At 38.7% G+C, this 19,322-nt stretch overlaps 1 long non-coding RNA gene across 3 annotated transcripts in view; it reads right to left on the bottom strand.

Moving 5' to 3' along the window:
* Positions 1-19,322, bottom strand: part of LOC106961138 (uncharacterized) — a 61,928-nt gene that overhangs the window by 30,844 nt on the left and 11,762 nt on the right. The window contains exons 4-5 of one of the 3 annotated variants that reach the window (XR_001427717.1): positions 9,201-9,403; positions 8,925-9,111 (exon numbers count right to left, since the gene is read on the bottom strand). The exons of 1 other annotated variant lie outside the window; for it this stretch is intronic. This is a non-coding gene — a long non-coding RNA (uncharacterized LOC106961138). Of the gene's footprint in view, positions 1-8,924; positions 9,112-9,200; positions 9,404-14,085; positions 14,265-19,322 lie in introns of those variants that run through there. One more of the 3 variants, XR_001427719.1, reaches the window with a different exon arrangement.

Below are 19,322 nucleotides of genomic sequence, written 5' to 3' on the forward strand. Positions count from 1 at the left end.
TTACTAACACCCCTACCATTAATTATGAAATAAATTTAATTAAACCATTTTAAATACAATTAATCATAGTGTTAGGCCATCTTAAATTTATTTTCTGTGCCTTTTCATTTCAATAAAATGTAGATATCACATGACACCGCAACCTATTTCTCTTGGCTACTCTTCAAAATGGGAAAAACAGGAAATAAAGTCATTCAAGGACAGATGGACAAGTTTACCTGTCAATCTGTCCTGAATGGACAGAGCATTAATTCAAAGTTAATGTTTAGTTTAGTTTATCAAAGTTTAGTTTATCAAGTTTATCTTGGTACAGCACACAGTGAGGAGGAAGCTAAGAGAGAACTACACTGCTCAAAAAAATAAAGGGAACACTCAAATAACACATCCTAGATCTGAATGAATGAAATATTCTTATTGAATACTTTGTTCTGTACAAAGTTGAATGTGCTGACAACAAAATCACACAAAAATCATCAATGGAAATCAAATGTATTAACCAATGGAGGCCTGGATTTGGAGCCACACACAAAATTAAAGTGAAATGTTCCCTTTATTTTTTTGAGCAGTATATTTATTTTTGAGCAGTTGTGCACAACTTTCAAGGGCTCTTCTGACAGAAAGTCATTTTGTCATTAAATATGTGCGTTCAAGTCATGCCAAAGAGTGGATGATTAAATTAGGCCCATTTTAAGGTCAATGTATTTCTTAATCAGTTGTCCTTTCCGACGATTGTTGGGAGAAGGACTCCTCCAACTCTTCTGTAATTGATCCTCTTAACTGTTTCCACCGTCTGCCCTCATACACTTGTGGTTTATCGTTTCCTGCACTTTCAGCCCAGGCAGAGCACATAATGCTGTGCATGTTTAACAGTCATTTCCATAAGTAAGTGCAATTTTTGTACAGTTTGTTCCTGTGTAATGGAGTGAAATCTTGTTTGTATTCCCCCTTTATTTCACAAGGAAACCCACTCAAGCAGCTAGGAGGGAATTAAAGCAGCTAAAAATTAAAAAGCGGCACTATCTTTAACTGAATGTCACACTATTAGGAAATAAAATCAATTATTTGCATACTAAGTAGTTCTGTTTTTGTTATTTCATATTTTGCTTTTTTTTCCCCCCTTCTCCTCATTGTTAACATCTGAGTCTATAAGTGACCTTAACAAGAAAAAATGCAAATGACATGCGAAAGAAAATGGCTAACATTTATTTATCCTCGCTGTTCTCTTGTCTTGTTGGTGTCATTAGAACAGTTCGCTGCGTCCCATTCTCTCCCATTATCTCTGCTATCAACGCAGCACAGCAAGATTCCAGCAGGGCTATAAATACTTCCCCTGGACCACATACGGCTAGCACATCATCTCCCAGACACAGCTTAATGATGGAAAAAAAAAAAATCTAATGTGTTTTTGCTCTCTTTCTTCAACACATTCTCACAACACCATGAAAAAAAGTCAGCCGGCTTGCAGAAGTTACACATACATTTAGCTATAAAAGAGGAAAGAAAGGAAGAAAGAGAGAGAGAGGAAAAGGAAAAATGCATCTGCTCCTAAGTGTCGGCGACGTCTAAGAAGGTGTGAGAGGAATGATAGATGTCTGTCTTGATCATCCAGCAGCGCAGGTTTTTGTCGATTGCATCAGGGTCACTGACTAGCTCGGCAAAGCCATTAGAGCGAGAATGCAAAAAGGACACTTTATCTGAATTCATTATAAATGGATCTATATCTTATGTTTAGGGCCAAGGACACGATTTGTATCACAATGCAAATATCTATCATTAAATGTTGACAGTTCATTTTTCCCTGGCAAAGAAAGAAAAATGTTTTCCGTGCAGCTCTCTTTCTGTGCTGTTCCTTTTCTGATGAAGGGCCACCGAGTAGTTGAAGCAGATTTGTTGTTTAAATTGAATGGTTTGTCATAATTTCATTGTTGGTGGGGGCGGAGGGGCTACCCGGTTTAATGATTTGCATGTATTGTAACATTACAGGTAAATAGTATGATAGATAGTTCATGTATAACTAGTAAACAGAAAATCAACAATATGTATTTCTGTCCGGGTTTTCTATTAGAGGGTGAAACAACAGAGTAAACTTTTTCAAACCAACAGCAAGTCTGCACAAATTGTATGTCGTCAACATCAAATTTCTAAGGTTTATAAACTGGGTGGAAGAGCCGCAAAGTTTTCTCTAAGTATTTTCTCGGTATGGAATATGAAGAATATTTGGATGCCCAGTCTTTATTGGGAGCACACTCACTCAGAAATTATATGGAAATGAGCAACGACTTCAAATATTAGGGGAAAAGGAGTGGCTAGTTTAAACCAGTTGTTTTTCTGCATTAAACCAATATCTGCATAAAGGAAGATAACAATGGCACCAATGGTACAAAGTTTTATACTCATAAAGCTGCATACTCGGTTAGTAAGCTTCCATCCATCCATCCTAGTGTAATATAAAAAAATGAAATTTATCACTATAGACATATAACTACATAATGACCCTTTTTATTTATAAAAAGAAGGAACACAAATGACTAAGAATTCTAGACATCTGGGGAGTTACGTAATAATAATAATAAAAAAAAACTTATATATAACCTAAACAAGTTTTAACACTGTCCAAACTCTGCTTAAAACAAACTCGCACATCCTAATTTTCCACAGCGGTGCTCGATGCATGGGGTTGAGTCGCTGTGCAAATGGCTGGGCATGTCAGTCAAAGAGCAAAAAGAGCATCCCATTGTGCTTCTATCTAAATAATGGCTATAAAGCGTACCTAACGGTGTTCTCTGAAACGTGCTCAGGTGGAAAGAACTAGACAAACAAGAGACAGCCACTGCAGTGCTGCATGACACAGAGGACAAAGTGAGGGCCTCATTTCCTCCTCCTAATCAGTGTTTACATCCATCCCACTGCTTGTGGTGGTGACTGGGGATAGTGTGTTCCCATCAGCAGTAGTAACCTAGCAGGACTGCAGTCTTGGCTAATTCTGATGAAAGCAGACATGCTCCATCCATCTCTTTCTTCCTACGTTTTTTTTTTATTTTTTTATTTCCCTTATGTCCCCCTTATCTCACCTCCCTCTTTGAATCTCTTTAATGTAGGTCGAGAAAATTACAACTAATTAGGGATGTAAATGGTGCCTTCTAACTCACTAACACTCTAAATTGTCTCTTACCTCAGCAGAAAAAAATGTGTCATAGGAGTCAATGTCAACTTTTACTGGTTTATGGGGTTATTAGCATTTTCGCATGCATCAGTTCTGGGGATGTGTAGCGCCTACAGAGCCGAGGTATAAGCTGCGTTGCAGGAAATAAGTAGAGCTCTTTTAACCCTGCAATGCAAGATCAAGTTTTTGAGCAAATATATGCTATAAAAGGCACAAAGAGGCACAGCAGGCAAAGTCTACATACAACCTCATGAGCCTTAAAGCTTTCAGATTCCCCTTATACATATCTCGGTTAAGGGATTTTGTTTGAGTTGCAGAAAGTGCAATTTCATTCATTTTGAGGTTATGTTCTCGCTGTATATTTCAGAGTCAGAAAATCTACAAATGTTCAGAGCATAAAGATTAAATAAATTGATCTATCCATTTGTGTTTTAAAGCAGACATATGATTTTAAAACTCAAAACAAGCCACTTGAGATTCGACAAGACCCATTTGAGCCACTCTAAAATGGTAATGGCCGGCAGTGCTGGACTTAGCATTATTATTATTTCCAATAGTTCCTCTCCATAGTTATTCACTTAATAAAATGTGGTTGTTTGCTTACCAGCTTTTCATAGCTGGTTATTTTTTGGGTGGAAATGTTGCATGAGCTCATCTGGCTTTCTGCCTCTTGTGTATTTTTTGTCCTAAATAGATAAACTAAAACAGACAAAGTTGAGTGGAATCATGTGTCTGGCCACAAGGCCGAAGCATGACCATAATGATTGAATGTATGAATGCAGCTCAATGGAAACAGCAGGAGATCAGAGCTTGCATTCTGGCTGAGCATGTTAAATATATTTGTCACCATTCTAATGGTTATGACCGAGATCCGAGTTCTGGCCGACAGAGGGGGCATAAGTGGACCTTATGTACCAACCTGTAGAGTTTTGGAGGAACCTGAAAATCAGGGATGAGAATAATTAGACCTATGCAAAGTGTTTTACTTTCCAATAAGCGTAATTTCTACATCAAACACCATTTAAGCTTATCTCAAATGTACGATCAACATGTAACAACTCCTGAATTCTGAAAAAATAAATAAATGAATGAATAAAATACTCTGAGGCTCATACATTGTGCTCGGCTGGTTATTGACTGACCGCCCAGGGTGGGGACCTCATCATTCTCTCAGCTGTTCCTACGTTTCATGCAGCTCAATCCATTTACATTTAAGCACAGCGCAGCTCGGCCTAATTAGTTCCACGGCTCCATTATTCTACATTGTGGTCAATTCATTCATCACCTTGGATTTTAGTTAAAAGCCCATTTTTTCTGAACTTAACACTGCTACCTGGCTTTTACCGTTTGCTTCTTTGAGATTAGATATGTTTGAGTTAACTAATGAAAAGAGTGACATCAGAGCAGTTACTTGTAACTTTTAGATACTAAATGACATGATTTGTATTTTTCACATACATGCAAACATGCAAAAAAGATAAGGGAAAGGAGTGTAATCATTTGAAGCACAGGAAGGGATAGTAATGATCCCTGCACTGAGTGACTTGGCTCACCCACTGGCATACTGGCTTGCATGGTCCATTGGCTGCAAACTTGCTGAGGTCTAATTCTTATATTACAGCTCAAAAATGGCAGGCAACCAGGAGACTAATTAATTCTCAGACGTGATTAGACACAATCATGTTTGAGTTGCCATCCAAGTACTTCCCGAGTTATTAGTACGTAAGGAAAGTTTGTGAAAACCTCTGCTGGTGTTGAGACAACAATAGATCGAAGATGTGTGGGCTGTGCTTTACACAAAGATTCCAAGCTGTGAATTTATTTTTGTTTTGCATACATCATTAAAAAACTGGGAAGGAGTAGAGAAATAAAAAGTGCAAAAACTCTGGTTTGTGTTTTTATCCTCTGTGCTGGACAACTTGTTGGTTGGACAGCACTGTACAAAACTAATAAGTCTAATGAATTTTATCTAATGAATCTCAGAGTCTATAAAAACTGAGATCTTAATATCACTGAGACATTTTAGCTGACTAAACAGATTTTTTTTTCCAATAAAAAGAGCACAATAATATAGCATGCGAGTTTCACTTCTTGAATGAGTAAAAGTGGCTGAAATCCAAAGAAAGAGCATTCAGAAACTCTGAAGAAACATTGCAAAAAAAAAACAAACAACAACCCAAAAACAAATTACTTTCAGAGATTACAATACGGTCCGACTCCTTGGAATCAACACACAAAGAAATGAGGGACGATGCTTTTGCACAGGACTGTATCCCACTTGTATTCACTTTACCAGTGCCAGGTTACCGCTATTTTACAGCATGTCTGTTATCTGCTGAACAGAAGTGCAATGAGTCGACCTCCCTGGAGAATTTAATGTCTGGTACAGTCTCTGAAAGCGGAAGCCATTTCCAGGCCAAGCCACCCCGGAGTCCCCAGCAGGGAGACATGAGCCAATCTCAGGCCCCGCCACGGTACCCACTGCCCTTTCACTCCCACATCCTTCCCTTTTTATCTGGAATCTATTTCCTTGCTCTCCACCACCCCCTCGAAACCCTCGTAAGGTAACTCCATTTGAAATTTTACATCTCCCCTTCTCTCTCTCGCTCTCTCTCTCTCCCCAGTTTCCTTCTCTCATGATGGATGAGCTCCACTCTGGGGTGTCTTAGCCTGTCCATCATGTGCTGCGATTAGGAATTAAAAATTGCAAACGTTTCACAAAAGCCACCCCCATTCTTTTTCTCCTCCAAACCCACCTTTCATCCAACCATCACCACCATTAACACCACATACCCACACAGCCTTACCTACTATCCCCTATTCAGATGCACCAAACACCTACATTTATCTAAGTGGGGAGGAAAAAAACATAATTTATTTTGTACTTCCCAGATAATTTAAGTTTTTCTCCCCCTTTCCTTTCAACAGGAATTCTCCATTTCCCTATAAAATGAAAATTCATCTAGAATTACATCTTATGTCATCATTATGTTTATTAAGCGTGGATGATGTATATGAACAGCGCTGGCTTGCCGCTGAGTGCTTAATGATGCATAAGATTAAGCCGAGGCTCTCAGCTGCGCTGTGACTCCCCTCTGGTACCCATACTGCCGAGGCATGCTGGGAGTACAAGCTCCAAACGGCCATCAGGTGAAAGGAACTAACATCTCTCTTTTTGTCTCTTTCTGTGTGTGTTTATGTTTTCCGCATGCCTGTGAATGGAGGACTGATTTCCCCATGCATGCGTGAGAACTGAAAAGGAGCGGAGCACTGTCATTGCATCTTATGGCATTTCTCCACCTACATTAGGAATATCTAGCGTCTTTTTTCCAGCTCACCGTGCTCTGATCTTGAGATTTTGCTATCTTTCTGCTTCTCTATCAATTCCTCGACCGTTTCTCTCCTTTTATCTTCCTCCTTCCCCTTTCCCCCTGTTTTGCCACAGCAATCTATGACAAAAACATTATCCTTCTGCTGCTAAACAATCCAATAAACCTCTCCACAGGGAGGAAGTTAACCTCTTGTCTGTTCGACTGATGCCTTCCTGACCACGTGACAGCTGCCACAGTAAATTCAAATCATTAGTCTCCCACCCACCCGCCTCCCCCTCCACCCATCAGAGGGGGGAAAAAAACTTCTATTAGTAATGGAGACCCCGTAAGAGACCTTCCGCAGAGAGCTCTGCCTTCCCCAATTCCCAGTGGAGAAATCCTGTGCAAAAAACTAATTCTACTTTTAATAATCTGTCATCAGGACCAGAGGCAGTCATAAATTATGTGGGGGAGCATGTGCGAGAGGAAGCCACAAGAGGGAAATCAGGATTGGAAAGAAAATCGGAGCCTCAAGTTTTGACAAAACTTTCCGGAGAATAAATAATAACCTACAAACAGGATTGGTTGTTAAGTCACAGCTGAGTGAGTAGTCAAAGCCATTCCAATCAGCCAATGCAGATGAGGAGTTTATAGGTGGGGCTCCGTCGTTTGTTTCCCTGCACTCCTCCCTCTTTTTTTCTTTTTTTCTTTTATATGCAAGCCACCTTTTCTCATTCGTGTCTCCTTCAAGCTTATTATATTCAGAGCCTGTTGTCACACCCTGGGCTGGTTTTATACTTAACTCCTTGAGTGCCAAACCAAAGCCTACTCAAGTAGGGATTGTTCTACCAAAGTCGTCTCTGTGCTTCATCAGGCCTGTTGCTAGAACCAGCTATTTAGTTCAGAAGCAATTCTTAAGTTGATAACATTTCAATGCCAAGTTGATGCCACATCATTAAATTGCAGTTTAACTACACAGATCATATTATTTATCCCTTCCCACCTTGTTCATGCAGGGCCACAGGGGAGCTAGTGCCTGTCTCCAGTGATTATTGTACAAGTGGTAGACCCTGGACAGGTCAACAGTCCATCATAAGCCAAAACAGGCACACAGGACAAACACTCTCACATAAGGGTAATTTAAAGAGACCAATTAACCTAACAGTCATGTTTTTGGATTGTGGAAGAAAAGCAAAGTACCCAGATGCACATGGAGAACATGCAAACTACATGCAGAAAGACACAGGTCGTGGCATGAGTGCTTTAAGGGTGAATCTCACAACAGACCTGCTTAGTCCGTTTTAATTAAACTCAAGTTTGTTTGCCTAGAAAGTCCAGATTACGCATTCAGGTGTGAATGCACAATCAAACTTTGATACAGACCAAAAAAACAAACTCTGGTCCACCTACAAACCGAGGTCTGTAGGTTTGTGAACCGCACCAGAAGTGAATTCTGTCACAGTTTGAATGCATATGTGAACTCCAAGAGGAACGAAGAACACTCCAAAAGCAAGAAACAGATTATAGCGCAGTGCATTCTGGATCAATACCAAAGTAAATGTGCGACTCTACCACTAGCAAGAGAGATGGCTCGTGGTGTTTTGGAAAAGACAATCGAAAAATCCTACAACTACCAAAAACTGACGCGACTTTGTGTTTACATTTTGTGAAGAAGAAGATTGTCCTCAGTGACTTATTCGTATATTTTTGTGTCGCTTTCTCCAATGATTCTTGATTTAGCACCACCACAGGCAAAGGGGTGGACAGTTTTTTTCAAAGGGTTTGGATCTTTTGCCACAGTGAAGTGTAAAAGCAAACTGCACAAATTTCGCAATTTTTGTTCCCAATCCAACCAAATCTACCAGTCTATGATATGTGAAGACACCCTGAATCTTATTGCAAATATGGAGAGACATCTACATTTACGACTAATTGAAAAATCAAGTCCTAAACAAGCTCTAACACTAAACCAATTTTAGTGCTGGAATTACTTTGATGACAGAAACTCCCGATGAAGATCCTTTTTGTCCTACAGACTTAAGTCTCTTTTCTGTTTGATGGAGAAAACATCCACTTGCTTGTGATGACAAGTAAACAGAAAGGCACTTCGTCCAACTAAAGGTATAGGGGCGCTCTAAACCTTAACCAATCACTTTAACAAAGAAAGTGATCAGGGGAAGCATGGCGAGGGAGGACACATTTGAAACATGAGGAGGGTGCCTCGTGAGAAAGCGAGTATAAAACGCCATCAGCCACAAGGGTCCGCTCTTTGTTCCCCATGTCAATATCTGTGTAAACTATCGACATGCATCATAATCGTTCCCTTCTATCAAGTGTGGACTAAAGAACAATCTCCATTAGGTGACAGCGCCCCGGCAGGTTGATAAATGCTCCCTGACGAAAGGGAAGGAATTGTGTAAAATAAAGAGGCATGTTCCAACAAGTCTTGTCAAAATGGTATTGATTTAATCATCTGCAGAAATACACATTCTTGGTTAGTGTAGCGTGGCAGCGGAGACGGCAGAAGCTGGGATACGCTTTACAGTTGTTGACGCGGAGACGCTCTCCCTCATTGGCTTCACAGGTGATGAAACACACACTGAGCCGCTCTCTCTCCCTCTTCAATCAGATGTTATTCTGCAAAACAAGTGTCTGAAAATCTCTGCTCTATTTTTATTTAGCAGTGAGAAATGTAACTGAACGCGAGTGGGCGAGTCTATATGTACCAGACTGGTGTGACCGGCCGTCTCCTTGGCCTCTCAGCAGAATGCAGGGGCGATAGATAACAAAAGCCCTCCATCATCCAGACACACCAGTGGTGTTCCAGTAGCTGAAGTGAGGTGGCCAGAGGTCTTGGTGTGTTTATTTAACATCAGGGTATTGGAGGGAGTTGCTCACCTTGGGAGAAATGGATCCCCTCTTTCCCTCACTGTAAACAAAGTGGCAAAACAACTGGAGGTCTCATTGCTCTAAAGTAACAAGTTCATCAAGCAGGTGGGTGGGATCATCGCTGGAGCCTTGCAGGAAAAAGCTGATACTATAAAATATGTCTCTGCAGAAAAAAGCTGAGCGATGTGAAACAGGGGTGCTGCTACACCGAATGAATGAAAATAGTCCAGACTAATGTTCACTCATAGTATGACGTACAGTGTTATTTTTCATCAGATTTACCCTGTTTTTAGCTACATCCACTTCCCAGTCAGGTCTGAATAGCTTCCCTGTCCCTGCAGAAGAAAAGCGTCCCCACAGCATGATGCTGCCACCATTATATTTATAATTATTTTTGCCAATTCATTTTGCTGCAAACATGTAACAATCTGGAATGTGCTCAGGAACAGATAAACAGCAACAACACTGGTGACGATGTTAAAGATTGCACATGCACAATGAACAGTGTATTTTGAACTTTGAAAGTGAATTTTTAAACATAATAAGTAAACAGCGAAGCGTTGTTCCTTATTCTTTAGTCCTTCCTTAATATTTTCTTCCCAAGCAGTCATAACTTCTTATAGTCATTTAAAGATCTTTAGTCACTTTGCTGCTTAAGTATTAGACATTTTACTGGGGCACAGTACCTGGGGTATATCCCATGGTAAAACAGTAAAAAAAAAAAATAAAAATGTTGCTACAACTGTTACAAATTGCTAACCCAATCAGCAGTCGGTAGTAATTTTAATGAAAATCAAGCCTTGACTGCTGTTTTCTTACAACTGTAATCATTTAGGAGGTCAAAAGAGGTGGTATTATTTGTGCACAGCCCATCTGAGCAGTGATGAGGTGAACACAAGTAATGTGTATCAACCTACAAAGCAAAGATGTGCGCCTGCTGCGACTGCTGAGGGGGTTGGAGACAATCCCACGGTGACCTGACCTTGACATGTCTGAGTGAAATGGCGGTGGAGGCTAATACCTCATCATATTGAGTTTGACTTTGGGCTCACTGTGGTGGGCACCATAAAACAATGGATAGCCCTGTGGACAAACAGTCATAAAAAAGGAAAAGAATTAACAAGGATGACCAAACCAGCTTCAGTCTGCATGGGGAATATTAAAAATCCTGACATATATGACACATAAAATGAATTCATTGGGATTGTTGCGATGTTTTAGATGTCTGAAAACAAATTCAGACTTTTTTTTTTTCCACCAGCATCACCACACACTTTAGAAAAATTCAATAGTTATCAGTACATCTATTCAAGCCATCCAATGTTGAGAAAATTGCTTTTATCCAAATCTCTTGGATAAAAGAGATTTTTTAAGGTTTTTTTTTAATAACCCTTAAGAAAGAAAACGTTTTTTAAAGAATTTTTTAGGTATTATTGCATGACTTCTCTTGTCCACAGGATAACCATGACATGAGACAGAGACCTGATTCTCCTTAGCTCTCTTCAAAATGGGGAAGAGAGGTAAACATGCCATTTATAAATTAGGAAAAGGCTAAAAGGAAAGTGCTGCTTACCTAAACTTGCCCATATCAACAATCACAGTGATAACTAAAAATAACTGGATCTGTGACAAATGATACAAAATTGGCCCAAGTCCACTTTCCATCAGTGAGTAAAACAAATCTCCAAATCTCAGCATTTGAGAAGCGCTAAAAATTTTATGGCTTTTGAAACATTTCACCCATGGTGCCTAAAGGTATACAGCTTATTTTTCACCTCATATCCATTTTTACAGTGAAAACCTTTTTTGTCAATGTCAAAAACTATGATTAACAAAAGCAAAACTAAAGCTAATGATGGAAACACTCTTATCTGTCAGTTAAAGTGCTATTGCTGTGCCACGCAATCTTAGCCAACCACTCCATAAAATGTCTACAGTACAGAAAAACAGTCTACATTTCTAAAATCAGGACATAACTCATCATATCAAGGCAAGAGCTGAGCTCCAGACATTATTCAGTCCAGGAGGACAACTGGAGAGGTGTGGGAGACACCTTGTGTGAGCACAGGACCTTTATATATTGCCTCCTGCTCCAAAGTAAGGACACAGAGAATGAAGATGACTGCCCTGTCACTGGAAAAAACAGATGAACCAGCCAGACCTGACTGAACTGTTCACTTACTGCAGCCACGGCCTCATGTAACAAACCGCAGGCCAAGCAACATCTTTTCAAATATAATTTTGATCAGTAGGGGTTTTGGTGCAGGTGTTCAGCTGTGCCTACTCTTACCAAGTCTGTCCAACACAATACAGGGATAACATGCTTGGTTTTCTTGGTAACTCATTCTACTGTTAGGGTGTTTTAAGGTAATGATGGTAAACAGAGTTTCTGTGCATTATGTAATAGAATCCTTACAGGATATTGTGCTTCAGTGTAAAATGATTTTTCTTCCCTTTATATTTTTTATGGTGAAATGTCTCACACTTTTGTCATTGTGGCTGATTTCCAGCAGCCTTTAGATATATATCGGCGCCATCACACCTGATTCAAATATTTAGGGTGCTAGCTTGACTCTGTATTCGTTGAAGACATGCTGAGTAGGAAATTTGATTCAGGTGTGTTGTACCACAAATGCATCTAAATGTTGCAGGACTCAAAGATGATGATGGGTCACATCCTTCTTTTTTTCCCCCCAGCCAGATTTAAACATCCCGTGACCATCTTGGAATAAAGCTAAAACTGGAATACGCTTATTCTCAAGTGATCAAACTGAAAAGATTAATCAAACAATAAGGTCTGTTCCTTTCCCCTGTCAGATTCCAAGCATTTGATATGAGGAATACATCGGCATAACATAGCAGGTGATAAAGTAGCACTGTTATTTGGTCATTGTTGTGCTATTTGAGTAGGACATGGGCACATTCTGCAGCACAAGTACATCTAAGTTGTGTGAGGTGGGTATAAACTTTCATCTAAAATAAATAACTGCTACATCAATATAACGTGCATATTTCAAAACCTGATTCATATAATTTACTCAAAACCTTGTATTCTGTCTAACATTTAGTCTGAGACAGGTAAAGTAGATCATTTATGATTTAAAGCTGCATCAAAATGAGCTCATACTCATATTAAGCTGGATAAAAGACAAATGCATCACTAAGAGATATCCATTCATCTCACTGTTAAGGCAATTTTAATCTTTATGTCAATAATGAAGATGTGTGTAGTATCAAGTAGTCAAGGTAATTAATAGGAATGTCACCAACATTGTATTAATAGCATCTTGCATGGCATCAATTTAGCGTAAATTGTCGTTTTGACAAGGCACTTTAATTAAAACTATCAAACCAGAATTAAAAGGAGCATGGTGGTAATTTTGGGAGACTATCAAATAATGTTACCATCTGGTATTTTTGCATGTCTTATCCCTGCTAATTATAAGTGATGCTCAAAAGGTTAGAGGCATGTTGGCAGATTCAGTGATCATCAGCATACAGTCAGTGCAACAACCACAGGTCAGATGAAATAGGCAAGGAACTTAACGCGACAAACACAGTTCCGTGCAAAACCTCTTGAACCTTTTCCCCATTCTCTCACACCACAACCAGAAACTTTCATGAATGTTATTGGGATTTTCTAAGATGTAATCACTACAGCAAAGTCGATAATTAGGAAGTGGGAAATGACGCATGGTTTCCTAAATTTCTAGAATCTGAAAGAATTTGAATTCAGCTCATCTGAGCCCATACTTTATGTAGAACCACATTTTGCTTAAATTTTTAAGCTGTGTGCCCCTTATTGTTGGTAGGGAAACTATTTAACTTTATTCAATAGTCAAGGGACTTCTGAACAGCACCACTCATGATGGAGAAGCTCTGCCACGTTACTTCTGATTTGATATCTTTATAGACTTTTTTTCAGCATTGTTTTCTTTAGGTTGAGGCATTGCGTGTTTGGGCAATTATTGTCTCAGGTTTTGGATGAAGTAGAATAACAATACTTGGCAACAACTGATGCCGTCATCCACGACATTACTATGAAATATCATCTCTGCGATAAGCGTTTTTATTATTCCAGTTAAGATGGAGGGATGTGAATTTAACAAAGTAGCAGATTAGTATATATTAAAATGTCATTCAAAATTTTTGTTTTTACTTATTAATGCTTTCAAGCGGATTCCAAAAATATTTTAATACGTTGGACAGTCTAGCACCTAAGAACTGTAATCTTAATACCTCGAAACGGTTTAAGCTGCTAAAACCTCAAAAAGCAAGAAAAAGGTATGTTTCACATAGAATGATGTCATTTTATGCATAAAATGATTTTTCTGAAAAAAAATTGCTAAAATAAATATTATCAGTTTACATTAGCGAGTCCCATTTATTTCTCCGACTACACTGAATGATCAATACATGAGTCAGGTGGGAGAATGTCTGCATGAGTAAATGGATTGGTGCAGCGGATGTTTGCAACAGATGAGAGAGTGAACAGCCTGACCTCTTTGCTGACTTGTGTTTTCAGTCAGTCTTCCTGGTTACTATGCGTCATGGTTTGTTTCACTTGACGTGCAATTATTTTTCCCATTAAATACACAACATGTATTTCACTTAGTTCTTTTCTGAATGAATTTTCAATCAAAGGCCATTACACTCTTCAGACAGAGAAAGTTTAGAAAAATAACAAGGCGCAATGGGAAAGAAAATAATGCTCTGTCAAACGGAGATGGAAAACACAAAAATAATCATTTACAAGAAGCAGGTGATGCATATGTTAAAGTGTCAAGACGCAGCAGAGAAATTAATAGCTTTCTGCCATAAGCATTCTCTGATAAATATGATTACATTTGCATACTTCATTTTGCTCTTGATCTGCTGTCTTGGTGACTCTCGATGTTCTTCTGCACATGTTTCAAAACGAAGAGACAAAAAAAAAATCATTACGATGCAACAAAACAAGCATTATGCATCTCGTCAAGAATTTTTCTATATCAAATGAAAAATTATGGCAACATATCAGTAAGTGTTCATACTTTAATTGGGAGTAGGTGCAAAACAAATGACTACGATACATTTAACTTACACATGCAGCGTTTAATTATCTGAACTACATCTGCAATGTAAACACTACAGTCTGAATAATGTGTGAATCAATGATTTGAGGAGTGCGTTGTGGGGTCAGTTTTCTAGGAAATGTTTTATGCCTCATTAACTTATCAATAAAACCATCTGACACTGTCCGCCAGCCGGCCTGATGAGGAAGGCTGTCCATTACTGGTGTGATAGTCTCACATTTGTCCAACATGTTGACCTCAGCAAAAGAATCAACTTTTGAAAAAGATTGATAATGGAGGTCACCTTTTCATTAAACTGTAAATACTCTGTGTGTTTGTACTTGAAGTTACAATGTCTTGTAAGTTTTCAATCAAAGCCTTCAATGAATTGAAATTGCATTGATAGACCAAGATAACGTGGAGCACATTTGTGGGGCGGAAAGGAAACAATTTCAAGTGGACATCCTTTGTAAAGATGATATGTTAAACCATTTATCATTTTCCTTCCATTTCACAAGTAAACGCTACTTTTTGTTGGCTGTTCACACATCTCAATAAACACATTCAAGTTTGTCTGTTCTCACGTGACAGCACGAAAAAAATAAATTAGTATCAATACTTTTACGAAACACTGTATAAATCACCTTTGATCTGCCATGATCTAAATCTATTGGAGGTTTCTGTCACCGTTGGGATGCCTAATAAAGATCCTGCTCTGGTCGTGTTTATGCAATAGGTCACTGAACATACATACACACACATGCAAACGAACATTCGCTTCAAAAATGTGCAGAATCTTTTGCATACATAGTGGTCTTTTGAAGAGGTCTTGCTCTTCACCCCTTATAAATAATTTTCCAAAACTGTTCCATAACATATGATTCTTTTGTTTCCTACAAATTGGATTTGACACATATTCATTCTCTCCGTTAGGGGAATCTCTAGGTGACAGTATTTGCACTTTTCCCCTGCTGTTTTCCAGTTCAGGATTCCAATTAACCTGTGCAAAGCGTGATGCCAATCACAGGACGCTGTATCGACAGCCGGCATAAAAAGAATAATGCTGAAAGGAGGATGTAGCTTACTGTGGCGGTGGCGCTGGTGGGTGGGGGTGGGTACTCCTCCCTCACTGGTGACAGAGAAGTTAGCTCCACTCATTTATCAAGTCCTCTCTGGCCACCGAGGGGCTGGCGACTCCCAGGGCCGCCTGCTGCTTGGGGGGCCGGTGCGCAATATGTGCATTTCAGGCCTCGGGTGGGCTGGCGAAAACTGCTGATGTGCTCAGTGCTGCTAAGTTTGATGGATTTGTTGTTGTCATTTGCTTTGGTTGTGTTCCCCGTAACAAAACAAAGAGAATCATTAACTCTTTTGTGCCACATGGAACTCTTATGGGTTGGGGATAATGCAGTACGAGATGGTGTACAGATGGGGTCAGCTGGAGTGTCCTGCTGCAGAAAGCCTTCCAGAATGGGGCGTTGAACATGCATGGACGATCCTCCATAGAGCGGCTGATTACAGAATGATTTAGTGGCCACCGATATCCCCTTTCCTTTTCAAGCCCCCAATCAGTGAGCTCATTTCAGCCACAAGAGTAAAACTGGCAGCGCTCTCCACTTATATTTATAGCCATTTGGTGTTTACCACCTTGTGTGACGTTCTGGCCAGGCTCACGTCCCAGCTATTAATGTGCATCACCGTTGGAGGCTTGTAGTTTCTACTGAGGCTGCATGGCACAAGTTTCCCTCTCTATATGTGTGTTACAATCAATGCATTAAAAGTAGACATTTAACTAATAAACACTGCTTGAACCAACCTGAAAACTTTACATTTGTAAAATTATTCAAAGACAATTATACTGAACAACTAAACTAGTTTAAAAAAAAATAATAAACCGAGGAGGAGTGACTATGTCTCTTGTTTCTTTTAAGATTATTTTGTCCTAAAAGGCCACCCTTAAAAGAACTCCACTTAAATTAGAAATGTGATGTCCAGTAATGCATCAAATTGACTAAAGTTTAACAAGACTTTTGAAAATTGATTGCGGATGAACACAACAAATTTCTGAGAATCCACCCTTTATAAGTATCAATTATTATGTACATAAAAGTTTTTAAACATACTAATTTCATGGATCTATCTTCTGGGCATTGTCAGTCGTGCTAATAAGAGTAATATGAGCGATTTTATTAAATACAATTATTTCTTAACAGGAGTATCTGTTCCGTCTGAATGTATGTACTCATTAGAGGCTTCTGATATGAAAAGTGGGGCTTTTTGCCCAGGGCGCCCTTGTGTCAAGGGCAGCACTGAGGTGAACAAAGTAAATTGCCAGATATGCCCAAACAACTTTGTTTTGCTATTTTCTTTGATTCTTTTAGTCAGCTTTGTGAGAAAGTTCCCTGAACTGTACACAGAGTAAATAGGTTTGGTAATCAAACTGAAGATGATGTCTAATCTGCAGCTTATGATTCACTGAGTGGATAATACTATGCTAGGAAACATAAAAAAACATAAGAGGAAAACAGAAAGTACATATATATATATATATATATATAATTATTATTATTATATTGTTTTTCACATCTCTACCATGCTTACCAATAATTTTGAAGGGTATAGTAACTTTTGCAGTATAAAATATAATTTTTAGGTGTTTGACGTCTCTGATTTTTGAAAAGAAGACTTATTTCCTCAAGGGAGAGTTGAAGATAAAGACAAATCCTCTTATTTTTCTCTGTCAAGTCATCACAGGCCGAGAAGAAATACAAATTGAGATAGTAGTAGTGGGCCATGGCAGTTTGCCGTTGACTGTGAGGGTTACAGGGGTGATTGAGTATGTGTTTGACTGCCCGAGGCCGAGGGCTAACACTACTGATACAAAGACAAGGTCGTCTCAGAGAGGGAGTAGCCTCAGCAGATAATCCCACAGTTCCTGACAACTCTGAACACAGGCAATACCGTAGCATATTTTTAAAAATGAAAGAACATTCTTTAGGGAACAACATCATCTGGAACAACAGAAGAATATGATAGAAAGGCCAACATTTTTTCTCTTTTTAAGCTTAAGCAGAGACTAATTTACAGTTTTGATGATTCTGTGTGGAACACAAATACTTAACTTGTGTACACAAGCAGTCATTATCTACTTTGGCATCAAATGAACAAACAAGAATAATGGCTACAATATCTAGCAGGAATATTTTATCAATACTGACCACAGACACAAGCCAACCTGTATGTTTCCTCCTTACTTTCATCAATAACGCAGAGGGGAAGCGTTATTTCCCACATAAAACTAATCTTTCCCTTTTATTGTATTTTAATGAAACCAAACTCGTTCTAAGGTGGTAATTCATTCCATTTGTTATGTTTGGACAACTCATTAACATTATCATTTATTATCATTAAATTGAAATTTTAAGCTTCTTCTCCCTTGAGATGCAGTGCGTTTCTTTTTCTTCATTTTGCATTAAAACAAATGTGGGCCTGCTGATGCATTAGATTAATGTGCTCACTCACTGCCTGCTGCAGAGCTCAATTCTGGCATGAAAAACAAGACTCAGTCTGTGTTTTGAGCCTCATCAAAAGACATTTTTGTTTGGTGGGAACGGGGTTTAAATTAGTGTATTTTACTGTTAGCTTTATGCACTCCTAACACAGTAAATGACTGTCAACACAAGCTAACTTTTAGATGGAATGTGATCTTGCTGAAACACCACATTATGCATTCCCAGAGATTTTATTTCTATGTGCACTAATTTACTAACATAATCATGCACATGTAAGGCATTAGCAGCCTTGATTTCATGTAACATTTGCAAACTCATAATGCTAATGACTTATTTAGACTTCCAGATCAAATTCAAAGTTCTTAATTCTTGCTGAGTTTGCTCCACCACATCAAGCCCATTGCTAATTACAAAGTTAGCTTTTTCCTGAATAAATAAAGTTGATTAATTAGCGAGTCAGAAGAAGTGAAGATGATGTATGCTGTATAAATCACTGTCATAAAGAACTTACTGAAACGTTTCATTTGCATTGCCTGACTTCTTAATTACATGCGCCCAAACTTTGCAGATTTAATGGAAAATGAATAACGTGAAGGGTGAGAGGTTTCACAGAAAATCTGCCAAGTAAAAAGAATCAAGATGTTGAAGTCAGGAGGGGATCTAAACAATACGCTTGTTAGCAACCTAAGACATGATTTATAAGACATGTTTAGCAGTTTTAACCGTATAAGCTCAATGACTGAATAAATAATTAAATACTTAGAAGCTGTTCCATGCCCTGCAGAGGGGCTGAAAAATAAAAATACAAATCAGAACATTACCTTTTGCCACAGCATCCTCATATGAGCATCATGGAGAGGTTTTGGGGTAAAAATGTCTAATTTATTATAACTTCCCTTGTGATCATTTTTATTCTCATATCCCATGTGTTGTTCCTATGTTTGTGGCTTCATTACAGGGCGACAGCCAATCTAACATTTTTGGCAAAGATCATTGACATGTGACAAAGACTTTGCAGACAATTGTATCAAAGGCTTTCTTTAAATCTAGAAAGACTGGCACCGGAACAATATTAATGCCTTTAAAGATACAGATGATACCATATTCACCATACACACTATTCACAGTCAAATCCATTTGTCTAATTTCATTTCCACTAAAACCTGAAACCATACTTAAATTTTGAACCTGCATTTTCAGTGTTATGAGACAAAGTTACAAAGAAATAAGTCAGATAGCTCTAGAGAAATACTCATTACAGCAATCAGCTTTTCCTTCGTGGCATGTCATCTAAGACACCTTCTTCCTATTCAGCAAGATTACAGTTGATGTTTAGGTGATATATAATCCCTGTGTGAGTGATGTTGTCAATTTGGCACTTGTATCGTATTTTGGT

The sequence above is a fragment of the Poecilia latipinna genome, unplaced genomic scaffold, assembly GCF_001443285.1.
Source record: "Poecilia latipinna isolate Pla-1442-1.1 unplaced genomic scaffold, P_latipinna-1.0 Scaffold1269, whole genome shotgun sequence".
In the NCBI taxonomy this organism is placed as follows: domain Eukaryota; kingdom Metazoa; phylum Chordata; class Actinopteri; order Cyprinodontiformes; family Poeciliidae; genus Poecilia; species Poecilia latipinna.